Below are 12,284 nucleotides of genomic sequence, written 5' to 3'. Positions count from 1 at the left end.
GGATCATTCCTGTCAGCATGTAGATATATATGCAGCATGTAGATACTGCTATCTCCCATCTTTAAAAAACCTTGTTCACATCTTTCTTTAGTTACTACTCTCCAGAAAAGTTGGTATTTGTGGTCTTCAGTACTCCCTCTCTCTCTTGGATCCACTACAGTGAGGTTTTTTTTCTCTTCTATTCTACCATAGCAGCTCTTTTTTGAGGTTACTAGTGACCTCTTTGGTGAATTCTAAGGTCAGTGAATATAGCAGCAATAACAGCATTTGATGTGGTTGATAATGTTCTCTTGTTTGAAACCTTCTTTCCTTTGCTTCTGGGATATTACTGCTTATTTTCAGTTTCTTTTGCTGGTTCCTTTTCATCTCTCCAACTTCTAAAAAATGAGGCAGTGTTCCAGGGATATATGTTTGGACCTCTTCTGTATTTATATTTAGTCCCTTGTGATCTCATCTAGCTAGAATTATATATTTCTAACTAAAAATTTTATCTTTAGTCTGAATTTCTTTCCTAATCTCCAGACTTGTATGTTTGTCTGCTCACTCAACATTTTCAGCTAGATGTCTAATTTAACTAGACATCTAGATCCCAAATTTAACATGTCACAACTGAACAACTCGTCGCCTCCTCCTTCTCTCCCACCCCCTCCAATAATAGTTTCCATTCCATTCTTCCTCATCTTTTAAATGTCCACTCGCTCTTGCAGTATCTCTGGCCCCAAACCTCATAGACATCTTGACTGCTTTCCTTCTGATACTCCCACGTCTAATTCAAATAATTATCATGAAAGTACATTCTTTATATACTTTAAATGCTGCCATAACTATAAATGGAACCACAATTTGCTGCCACCACTGCAAGCAACCATAATCTCTTGCTTGTGTTACTTTCATAGTCACTAGTCTCCCCGCTGCTTCTGTACTTTTCTATTCTCAACCCAGCAACCAGGGTGATCCTTTTAACATGAAAGTCTGATTATTTTACTCTTGTGTTCACACCGTTCAGTGGCTTTCTATATCCTTGAGAGTAAAAGCCAGAATATTTACTGTGCCTATAAGAGCCTCTGTTGATCTGTACCTCCTGCCTCTCAGGTTTTGTGTCCTACACAATCAGGTTTATCCTTGGCTTCCTCTACTCTGGCCCCCAGGCATCCTCCAGGTTTCTTGAACCTGCCAAGCGCAGGCTTGCTTTCATGCCCTCAGCGATAGAGCATTGTTTTATTCACTGCAGAGTCCCCAGGACCGTGGCTGGCTCTTGATGGGCACTCACAGTTCCTGAATGAATGGCTGCTTGTGTTGTTACTCCTGATTCTGGTTACAGCCTATATGCATGTTTCTGTAACAAAAGTATTTGAACTTCACCTAAAACTGTATAGTCCTGTAAGAATTAAGTAGAAACAAATTTAGATACAAGAATATAAAGTAAGTTTTAACTCAATTTTTGTGTATGGGAAGTGAAAATACACAGTGAAATGGTAAGGAACAGAGGAGGTGGGAAAGGAATGAAGAGAGCTAAGGCAAATGAAATAAAGAAGAGGAAAACCTGGTTTGGAAATAGGGTGACAACATGTAAAAAATGTATTTTGGGCTTGCCCCGTATTTCTTTTAAGTTACATTTCTTGAGTTCTGAGTGTTGGTGATATTCATGGACTAGACACTTCAAGTTGGACTATATGATACCCTTCTTTTTATCAGGGATGTAGGCTCAGGTGAGATCAGAAGCCAAAACTTCATTGTTCTTCTGTGTTTTGCTCAACTCTTTTTGTTAAAGAAAAGGAGAAATTACTGAGAAAGCCTAATGGTATTCTTAGCAGTTTTTATTTTTTTTGTAGAAACCTCCAATAGAAGTCTCATAGTTTTAGGGAGGAATTTTCAGTGTACAAAAATGTATTGGTATGCCTGTCCTCTTGGTACTGTGCCGCCTATTTAGTCCCCCCTTAAAAAAGGAGAGGAATATAAGTACATTTATTGTTTTGCACAGTAAACTAGCAGCTGGCTACAGTAATCACAAGTTTATTGAGTAGTATTAAATGCATATACTTATTTGTGCTCTTAAATGAAAAAAAAAATGCTTGTACAGACTTAAATGCATCGTCTAAAAATGCAGTTTAACTGATATTTAGTTGGGAAATGAAAGTGCAAGGGGAATTAATGATATGCAGATTTTTAGTATTTCATTCTGCTAAGACAAGATTTTTTTCTTTTAACCTTTTTCCCTGAGCTATAGGTCTCATTTCCTGTTGGTTGATTAAAAAAAAAAAATCTTTTAGATAAATTGTTGAAATGAGTAGCTCAGTAGTTCCTGAATGAATAAATAATTTTATGTGCAAGTATAAATTCTCCTTAAACCAGTCTCCACAGTTTCCTATTTTTGTGTAATATGCAAAAATTTGTCTTTATTGACTTGGGGGACTTTTATGTGGCCATAATGTGGACTTGGTTTTCATGGCTATAGGGAGTGTGGGTGTATATGTGTGTATTTCTTTACAGTTTTTGTAATATGAACATGTAATTTAGACTGATAGGCTGATATTTTACTTTAACTCCTAAGCACTAATTTGAACCAAAATTGGATTTGGTATTATATTTTTCTTTCACGTTAAAATAAACATGACCTTTATAATTCTTAAAAAGTCTATTTACATACCAAATAAAATGATTTTGGATGATACACTAGAAGTGTTTGCCTATGGTTTTGAAATAATCCTAGCCTGAACAACATAGTGAATCTATTTTATGGACTAATTAGGTCATCTTCATTAGAATTCAACATTGATGTACTTGAATTCATATGTTAGCATTTCACATATGAAGTAACCATCTTGGGTTAATAAGATCCTTATTTCTGAGCTGGTGTGTAGTCCTACCACTAAGTTTATTTCAGCTGTAGTCACAGTTTTTTTTTTTTTTTTTTAAAGAGACATAGTTTTGCTCTGTTGCCCAGGCTGGAGTGTAGTGGTGTGATCATAACTCCTGGGATTTTTGTAGCTAGCTACTAATTTACCATGCAAAACAATAAATGTACTTATATTCCTCTCCTTTTTTGAGGGGGGGCTAAATAGGCAGTACAGTACCAAGAGGACAGGTATACCAATACATTTTTGTACACTGAAAATCCCTCCCTAAAACTATGAGACTTCTATTGGAGGTTTTTAGATTGGCAATCTCCTGCCATTGCCTCTTGAGTAGCTGGGACTACAGGCATGTACCACCATGCTCAGCTGAGCAGAATTTTTTTTTTTTTTTTTTTTTAGAGATGGGGTCTTGCTCTGTTGCCCAGGCTGGTCTTGAATTTTTGGGCTCAGGAGATCTTCCTGCCTCTGACAACCTCTCAGACAATCTCACCTTTGCTCATTACACTCTATCCAAGTTAGTCTGTTCAATTTCTCAAACATGCCACGCTTGGTCTTGCCTTAGGACTTTTACACTAGTCGTTTCCTTTGTCTGAATGGTCTTTCCCAGATCTTGAGCCTGGCCCCTTAACTTTAAGGTCTCAGCTTAAGTATCGCCTAACTCACCACTCAGTTTAAAATAGCTTCCCCATTACTGTTTTAATTTCTTCATGGCATTTCTCAGTCCTTGAAATTATATATTTTTATATATATTTCTTATGAGAGCAGGGACCTCCTTTGTCTTGTTCCCTGCTGTCCACAATGCCCAGAACGCTACCTGGCACCAAACAGGTGTGCAGTAAAGTGTTGAATGGATGAAACCGGGTACCAGTCTCATCTGTTCTGTTATGAATGATCTTAGTGTACTAGTATTTTAAACTGTCAACAAGCATATTTCTTCTATCCTGGGGAAGACAGAAACTGGATCAGTCAGACAAAAGCCTGGTTTTTAGAAAAGGGTGAGACAGTGTGGGACCTGCTCTGGTCCTCAGCGTGTCCCGTGGAGCCAGTGGCGCTGGCATCGGTGGGTGCCTGTGCCTCTCGCTCCGACTCCGCGGCCGGTGCCTCGTCTGCAGCTTGGACTGGCCGTGGGGGGACGGTTACAGCACGGGAGTGGGCCAAAGCTGCAGATCAGGGCTCTGTCTTTCAAAAGAGGTGGTGGTTCAGTATTTATCAGGAGACCACTGGGTGGGCCCATGTGAAATTGCTGGGTTTTGCTTGAATATTGGCAATTTCTTATGTTTTAACCTAGTAGAGTTACTTGGTTTGGTTTAAAGATAATTTCTTCGTAGGAGTTAGTGAAATTACCTCAGTGCTTTACCTTTTTTCTTTTCCAAAATTATGTTTCCTTCACATCTGATGATTACTTGAGATTCATTTAATGCATAAAATTAGCTATTTATATGTTTGTATGTTAATTATTTAACTGTATATCTAATAGTTTAGCTTATTCCAAAGCAGGCACGAAAGATCTTCAGATTCCTCTGAGAGTGTTCTTGGTTTTGCTGCTGAGCAGTAACTAAGCCTTTTGAAAGGTGTTCCTTTTCTAGTCAAGAAAGCAGATCCAATTCAGTTAGTGATACGGCATTATCTACCCTTTTTTTCCCCCCAGAATGATTTACATAAATACGTCTGAGTTCAGTTCTTTGGTTTTTTTTTTTTTCTGGCTTTTTTCTTCTTTTGCCCATTATTACTCTTGAAGTGCTTGCTTACATTTTCTGATCATTTACTTCTGCTACTCTGTGATTTCTTCTACAAATAAATGTCACTAAATCAATGAAATGATTTTGTCTTGTTTCTCGAGTTTTTTCCTGTTATCTTTCCTGTGGTTACTTGGACATTCCAGCCCATTTCCAACCCTCCCCCCAGCTCTCCAGTAAAGAGACATGAAATTACAGGCATTATTTTCTTATCTGAGGAAGTTTATTGTTTAAAAATTGAACTTTGTTGGCTCAGGGGAATTTATTGGTATTTCTTGAGCAACATTTGCTTTATGTTAATTCCGAGTAAGTGGATTTGAACTGGTGGTATTGAATTATTATAAAATATGACACCCACGTTTCCTATCCTTTAACTCAAATTGTTCTCTCTGTTATGTGCGTATGAAAAAAAAGTGTTTAATATAGAGCATCAGAAAGTACATATAAGGTAAAGAAGAAACCTTTACTCCTACCACCGCAAGATAACCAACCACTGGTAATATTTTGCTGAGTGTCCTTCCAGATAAATCAGTGAATATATGCTTTTTCACAAAAGTAAGATCTTATTATACACACTATTCTATAACATTTTGCCTTACCAAATGTTATGATCATGTAAGCATTGCTTTTTATTACTTCAGTTTGAAAGGGTCTTATTGGAAAGTGAAAATTTTGTTTGACAAGGGTAAAGCTGTCAGTAAAGTTGTGATTAAAAACAATGGTGTTTATGGAGAGCAGAATGTGGCAGTCAACTGGAGACAAGAATTACTTAAGCAGTAATTTTTTTCTTAAGAGCTCTCTCACCATTGTACAATAGCCTGATTGTTTTATACTAGCTAACAAAAACCGTTCCTGATTCTATGTAAAGTAGAATTATTTTAAATAGCCGTATGGTGAAATATGAGCCTGTACCTATGTTCATATTTTTTAGACTGCCCAAGTCCTACTGATGTCTTAATATTAAAAACTTCTAGAAGAAAAATGTGTTTTTTTGACAGCCTTCATCTATGTGTAGTATGACAGTATTATTAGATATTGCTACCCTTTTTATGTGTTAGAGTGAGGGAGTTCTTAGAAAAAGAAAATTTAGCATGTAAGAATTCTTATGTTAATGTTTGATTTGACTTTTGTTTTATGATTGTGAAAATTGTTGTGGAAGAATTGCTGATATGTATTGCTGTGTTGCATTCTTGGAAATTACCAGTCCCAATCTTGTCAAGTAATTGTTCAGATCTTAAGGTAGCAATTTTTTTTTTTTTTTTTTTTTTGGGACAGAGTCTCACTCTGTTGCCTGGGCTAGAGTGCCGTGGCATCAGCCTAGCTCACAGCAACCTCAGGCTCCTGGGCTCAGGCAATCCTCCTGCCTCAGCCTCCAGAGTAGCTGGGACTACAGGCATGTACCACCATGCCCGGCTAATTTTTCTGTATATATTTTTAGCTGTCCGTATAATTTCTTTCTATGTTTAGTAGAGACCGGGGTCTTGCTCTTGCTCAGGCTGGTCTCGAACTCCTGAGCTCAAACGATCCACCTGCCTCGGCCTCCCAGAGTGCTAGGATTACAGGCATGAGCCACCGTGCCCGGCCAGCAATTTTTTTTTTGAGACAGCTCTTACTCCTTTGCTGGGGCTAGAGTGCTGGTGGAGTCGTCATCTCTGCAACCTCCTACTTCTCGGCTCAAGTGATCCTCCTGTCGCAGCCTCCCGAGTAGTTGAGACTACAGGCATGCACCACCATGCCCAGCTAATTTTTTCTGTTTGTGGTAGAGATGGGATCTCACTCTGGTCTTGAACTCCTGAACTGAAGGCATCCTCCTCCTTCGGCCTCCCAGAGTGCTAGGATTACAGGTGCCAGCCACTGTGCTGGGCCTAAAGTAGCAATTTTTAAAGCCAATCAAATATCCTTTAAGGGTTTTATAATTTAAATGTTTTTTCCTTTGCCACAGGAAAGGTACCTGTTACCTAGGGTAGAGTAGGCTGTTGATGTTTTGCCTTGTTTTTAGCTGTCATTTTCTGTGTTGTATTACTGCTTGCTCGCAAGCTCTTGTAGTCTTTTTCTGTTCAGTAGCCATTTCTCTTACCCCGCAATGCTACATCCTGGACGGTGCATGTGTTGCAGAAAGCACTTCTCACATGGTAAAGAAAAATAAAAAGCAGTGTAGTCAATGTGGACTTTTTTACTGAGAAATGATGTATTTCTTGTTTAGAGACTGGCAGTGTAGTCACTAAAAAATGTTTTTCATCCACATTATATGTTTGTGAATGGATATGCAGGCGTCTCTGTTTGTTGGAAGGTAAAGTGAATCTTGAGATAAATTCGAGAAAAGTGTTTAGAATTATTTCATACATTTTGCTGTTTTAAAAAAATGTCATTTTTTAAAAAGTTTCATTCCACAGTGAGTTTTTAGCCTCTTCTTTTTACATTTATTTTGTTTTTGTAAACTGTTCTAAAGAAGCTTAGAAACTAGTCACACAGTAAGTGGCAGAACTCACGTTTGAAGTCTTTTCTGATTTTTCAGAGTCAGTAAGCTTGGGAAGCGCTGTACAGTGGCAGAAAGAATATGGACTTTGGAGTTAGACACACCTCAGTTTCATCCCTAACTCTGGCACATATTTGCTGCATGGCAAGTTCTTACCCTTGGTGATTTTTATTTTTCTTTTCATTTAAGATTTTTATTTTTCTTTTCATTTAAGTGAGGGTAATAGGCTAATTAAGATTAAATGAAGTAATACACATAAAGCACTTGGCTTGTAGAAGATGCTGATAAATGTTTCATTTCCTTTCTGCCACACCTTATGGTTTTACAATATCTTGGGAGCCACTTGGACGTTTCACTTGAAAGTGAATTGCAGTCAGGAAACTGGAAATAGACGTAACCCAGGTGGACTCGTATTGTAGTGACCCTCTTAATTTCCCTGTCTGAGAAGCAGAGTGGTTCTTACAACTGTTCAAAATATTTGACTTCAAGTCAGGTTTTATTGTTAAAAGCTGAAATGGAACCCATTGGGATGAGTTAATTATTGCTTGACCAAAATGGCGAGAAAGTAACTATTTCTACATTTCCTGAGAAATTGAAGCATTTGTGCTGTATGCATAAAGATGGTAAATTTTAAAGGCTAAGAACTGACCCTTTGAAAAGAAATATATGATGAAAATAGGAGGGGAAAGTGTTTAACCAATAATAAAATTTTTTTTATCAGATTTAAGAGATGGTGCTGACTCAGACATGTGCACAGTGACACAGGTGCTAAATGCAGTGCTGGAGGGAGTACAGATCTGTGGAACCTGTTTCAGAAGCACTTTGGCAATGTCACAGAGCAGAACTTAGTACTTCCGAGAGTACGTCCTAAGTAACCGATTTTTCTGTTTTGCGGGAGTGAGGGGAGAAATTATTTTTTTTACTGTAACAGCCTTATTGAGATTACTCATATAGCATAATCACTTTTTTAAAGTACATAAGTCAGTGTTATACAGCCCTTGCCACTATCTAATTTTTCAATATTCTCATCACTCTCCCCCCCTCAAAAAAAGAAATTAGTAGTCATTCCCCGTTCTTCCCTCTCCTCAGCCCCTGGCAACCACTAACATATTTCGTCTTTCTAGATTTGCCTCTTTGGATATGTGGTATAAATGGAATTATATACTGTGTGGCCAACTGGCTTTTTTTCATTTCACATAATGTTTCAAGTGTGATCTGGACAGTGTATGTCAGTACATCATTCTCTTTTATGGCTAAATATTATTCCATTGTAGGATATACAACATTTGACTTATCTATTCACTGATGAATAGATAGTGAGTGAGTGAACCCAAACAACTATGATGAACAACACTGCTATGAAAATTCACGTACAGGTTTTTTTGTGTGGATATGTTTTTTTTTTTTTTTTTTTTGAGACAGAGTCTCACTCTGTTGCCTGGGCTAGAGTGAGTGCCGTGGTGTCAGCCTAGCTCACAGCAACCTCAAACTCCTGGGCTCAAGCAATCCTTCTGCCTCAGCCTCCCGAAACCTGGGACTACAGGCATGCGCCACCATGCCCGGCTAATTTTTTTCTATATAGATTTTTAGCTGTCCAAATCATTTCTTTCTATTTTTAGTACAGATGGGATCTCGCTCTTGCTCAGGCTGCTCTCGAAATCCTGAGCTCAAACGATCTGCCTGCCTTGGCCTCCCAGAGTGCTAGGATTACAGGCGTGAGTCACCGTGCCTGGCCATCAAATCTCAATTTAGGGAATCTTTTTTGATTTCAGACCAGGTTCCCTTCACAATATTGACTATGAGATTGCAGTCTAAGAATTTTGAATTTTTTTTTGTCAAGCAAGAAAAAAATTACCTATAATCCTCATATGTGTGGTTTCCAAAATCATGCTGTCTAACTCAAGTAATTTGTCTCCTTTTTTCGTATGTGCTCTTAACATTATCACAAGCTATATAATCCCTGCTGTTGATATTTGTCTGATTGAAAGGTTTTCCTGGTGCGCTATTTCCCCAGCAAAGGAATGTGTGTAAAGAGGTCTCTGAAACCACTAGCTCTAGCCAGTGCTAACACTAAGGAGTTAAGATCCTGTACATCCAGTGTTCTCATAGCACTTCTCTGAACCAAGGAGAAATGACAGACTGTTTTAGTCGTGATGTACAGTCAGCCCATGGGTTCTGTATTCATGGATTCAACCAACCTTCTTGTCATTATTTGCTAAACAATGCAGCATAACAACTATTTACATAGAATTTACATTGTATTAGGTAGTATAAGTAAGCTAGAGATGATTTAAAGTATACAGGAAGATGTGTGTGGATTATATGCAAATACTGTGCCATTTTATATAAGGGATTTGAGCATCCTCAGATCTTGGTATCTGCAAGGAGTCCTAGAACCAGTCCCCCAGGGATACCAAGGGACAGTAATCAGCTGTAACTGATTACTCCTTTTAGATGTAATTTATTTATTTGAGCTATGAGAGACTTAATATTAACTAATCCAACCCATTTATTTTTTAAGATATGATTAGGACCCCGAAATCTTAGCACTGTACTCCAGGTTTTTGGTCTTTAGTCTGGTCATGCTGATATTTGCTGATAACTTTATAATAAGCTTTGTGATAGTAAAAAGAAACCATGAAATATTTAGCAATTTTTCATTTCCTTTTAAACATCTCAATACAATAATGATCATTTCTGTGGTATATTGTGTTTTTCTACAAGCAGAAATGAATGCTGAACCCTTACGAAGAGATAAAGGTTATTTGGTACATATTGGTGGTCTCTGCCCTTCAGTATCTGAGGTATGCCAAGATTTCTTTTTTGAACTTCATTTTTAAATTTGTTAATTGTTCATATTATTATTTGTTGTGTTTCTACTTTTCACAAAGTTATTTCTTTTTTTAGGCTGATTGAAGGTCTCATTTCCAGAAATACCAAGTTTCTGAAATTTCAATTTATGATTCTTCTACTAATATTACAGGTGTGTTTCCCAAATTCAGTCAAATGTGCATTGCTCTGTGCCTGCTGTTCACTAGAGGTTCTGTACCAGACATCGGCCACAGTGGTGATAAAGTCAAAGGCCATTCCCACAGGAGTGTCCCAGGCTAGTATAGGGGGACACGTAGACAAATAGTTGCAGTCATTATAGACAAATAGTTGCAGTCATTAGTTTGTGCTGTTCTTAATCAGATCTTTGGTTATTAGAGTGCCATGGGCTCCAGAAATAGATAACTTTGGCTCAATTCCCAGGTCTGTCAGCAACTTCATGAATAAATTTGGGCAATTTACTTAACCTTTTTGTACCTCAGCCTCCTCTTTGTCTATATAGTGAGGTTAATAGTACTGTCATAGTGTTGTTGTGAAACTATGAGTTAAGTATGTAAAGCACTAGGAGTAAAGCCTGGCACATAGTAGATGTGCAGAAATAGAATAAAATTGTATTCTATGATTTTTAATTTTAATTGCTTTTTAGATTATACTTTTTAGGTAGATAGGTACATCATCTATGTATAATCTCTTCTAATATATACATTGCTACTTTCTATTTTGTGACATTCTCAGATCATTCAAATCACAGTGGTGATGGAAATACCTTTACTGTCTTCTGATAAAAAGTGATGGCTGTTCATTTCAAATATGAAAATCTTTATCAATTAAGAGAATCCTGTTTGTAGTTGGGGTTGAAATTTGTTAAAAAGTAGGTGTTTAATTTTATTTAATGGAGTCACCTAAGACTATGTGCTTTTTAAATTTTACTCACTAATGTGGTATTAATACATTTCACTATAGTAAAGTACTATTATCATTCTAGTAGTATTACTTGATGTGAAAGAGTCTTTCAGTATCTTGTTGAATCCTTAAAACAAACTGTGGGTTTTTTTTTCCTTAAGTATTATACATACTGTGTGGAAATTTAGAAAATACAATTAAATGCAAAAATATAAGGAGGTTATAAAAAATTATCCATAGTCCCATCATTTAGAACAACCACTGTTCAGATTTGGTACGTATCCTGCCACTGTCTAGGTCTGTGCTTTTGAAGGAATAGCTCTTGCCCGGCTGTCTCAATTATATGGCTAAAATTCTGATTAGATGTTCCAGCTCTTTTTTTGGTCTACATATTTCCCCACAACAAGGCCATAAAGATATTGTCTTAAATATTCTGGTAAATGTTTTAAATTTTGACGTTCACATTGCTAGCCTTTGAGTCATCTGGAGGTTAGGTTTGAACATAGGAATTAATTTTAATCTTTTTAGTATAAATAGTCCCCAGATTGCTAATCTCTGCAACTTTATCATATATCAGCTTTGCAAATATTTTACATTAAATTTTAGTATAAAATTAATAGGAGATAATTCATGAGAAATGGTTACTATCTTTTATTTCTCATCTTTAATTTGGTTTTTATTTAGTTATCCTAAATAAACATTCTTCCTGATTTCAAGCTAAGTATATCAACCATTTTTTTTTTTTTTTTTGAGACAGAGTCTCACTCTTGCCCGGGCTAGAGTGCCCTGGAATCAGTGTAGCTCACAGCAACCTCAAACTCCTGGGCTTAAGCAATCCTACTGCATCAGCCTCCCGAGTAGCTGGGAGTACAGGCATGCATCACCATGCTCGGCTAATGTTTTCTATATATATATTTTAGTTGGCCAGATAATTTCTTTGTATTTTTAGTAGAGACGGGGTCTCGCTCTTGCTCAGGCTCGTCTCAAACTCCTGACCTCAAGCAATCCACCCGCCTCGGCCTCCCAGAATGCTAGGATTACAGGTGTGAGCCACCGCACCTGGCCAGAGCAATGTTTTTAATAAATGTACCACAAACCACATGTAATCCAACTCAATGAAAAAAACCAACTGAAATCTCAAGGTATTTTGAAACAGGAAGGAGAAAACTTGCAAATATAAGGTTTTCCCAACTAAAGCAGAGAAGGCAAAACAAATGAACCCTTTGGAAGGTATTAAAGAGGCTGTCACAATCTGACTTGCGAAGCAAGGTCATTGTCAGTCCTCAAATGCCCTTGGTCTCTGCCTCCCAAAAGAAAAAAAAAAAATCATTTTTTCTAAGTTACAATAGTCAAGCCTGTAAATAAATATTTTTAAATTTCTGAAGCTGTATCTCCCCACTAAAAGATGCTCAAAATTAGAAAAAAAAAATAAATCAAAATATTTTTTAGCTACTTTTGTCAAAAAGCTAAATGTTTCATAAGGTC

General features: G+C 37.2%; 1 long non-coding RNA gene across 1 annotated transcript; it reads left to right on the top strand.

The window, feature by feature from the left end:
• Positions 1-7,805: 7,805 nt before the first annotated feature.
• LOC123627423 lies at positions 7,806-10,043 on the top strand. Its single transcript, XR_006731281.1, has 3 exons — positions 7,806-7,927; positions 9,795-9,871; positions 9,975-10,043. It is a non-coding gene; the product is annotated as an uncharacterized LOC123627423 (long non-coding RNA).
• The last annotated feature ends 2,241 nt before the right edge of the window (positions 10,044-12,284 follow it).

Source organism: Lemur catta, chromosome 25, assembly GCF_020740605.2.
Source record: "Lemur catta isolate mLemCat1 chromosome 25, mLemCat1.pri, whole genome shotgun sequence".
Lineage (NCBI taxonomy): Eukaryota > Metazoa > Chordata > Mammalia > Primates > Lemuridae > Lemur > Lemur catta.
This window is presented reverse-complemented; position numbering and strand designations above follow the sequence as displayed.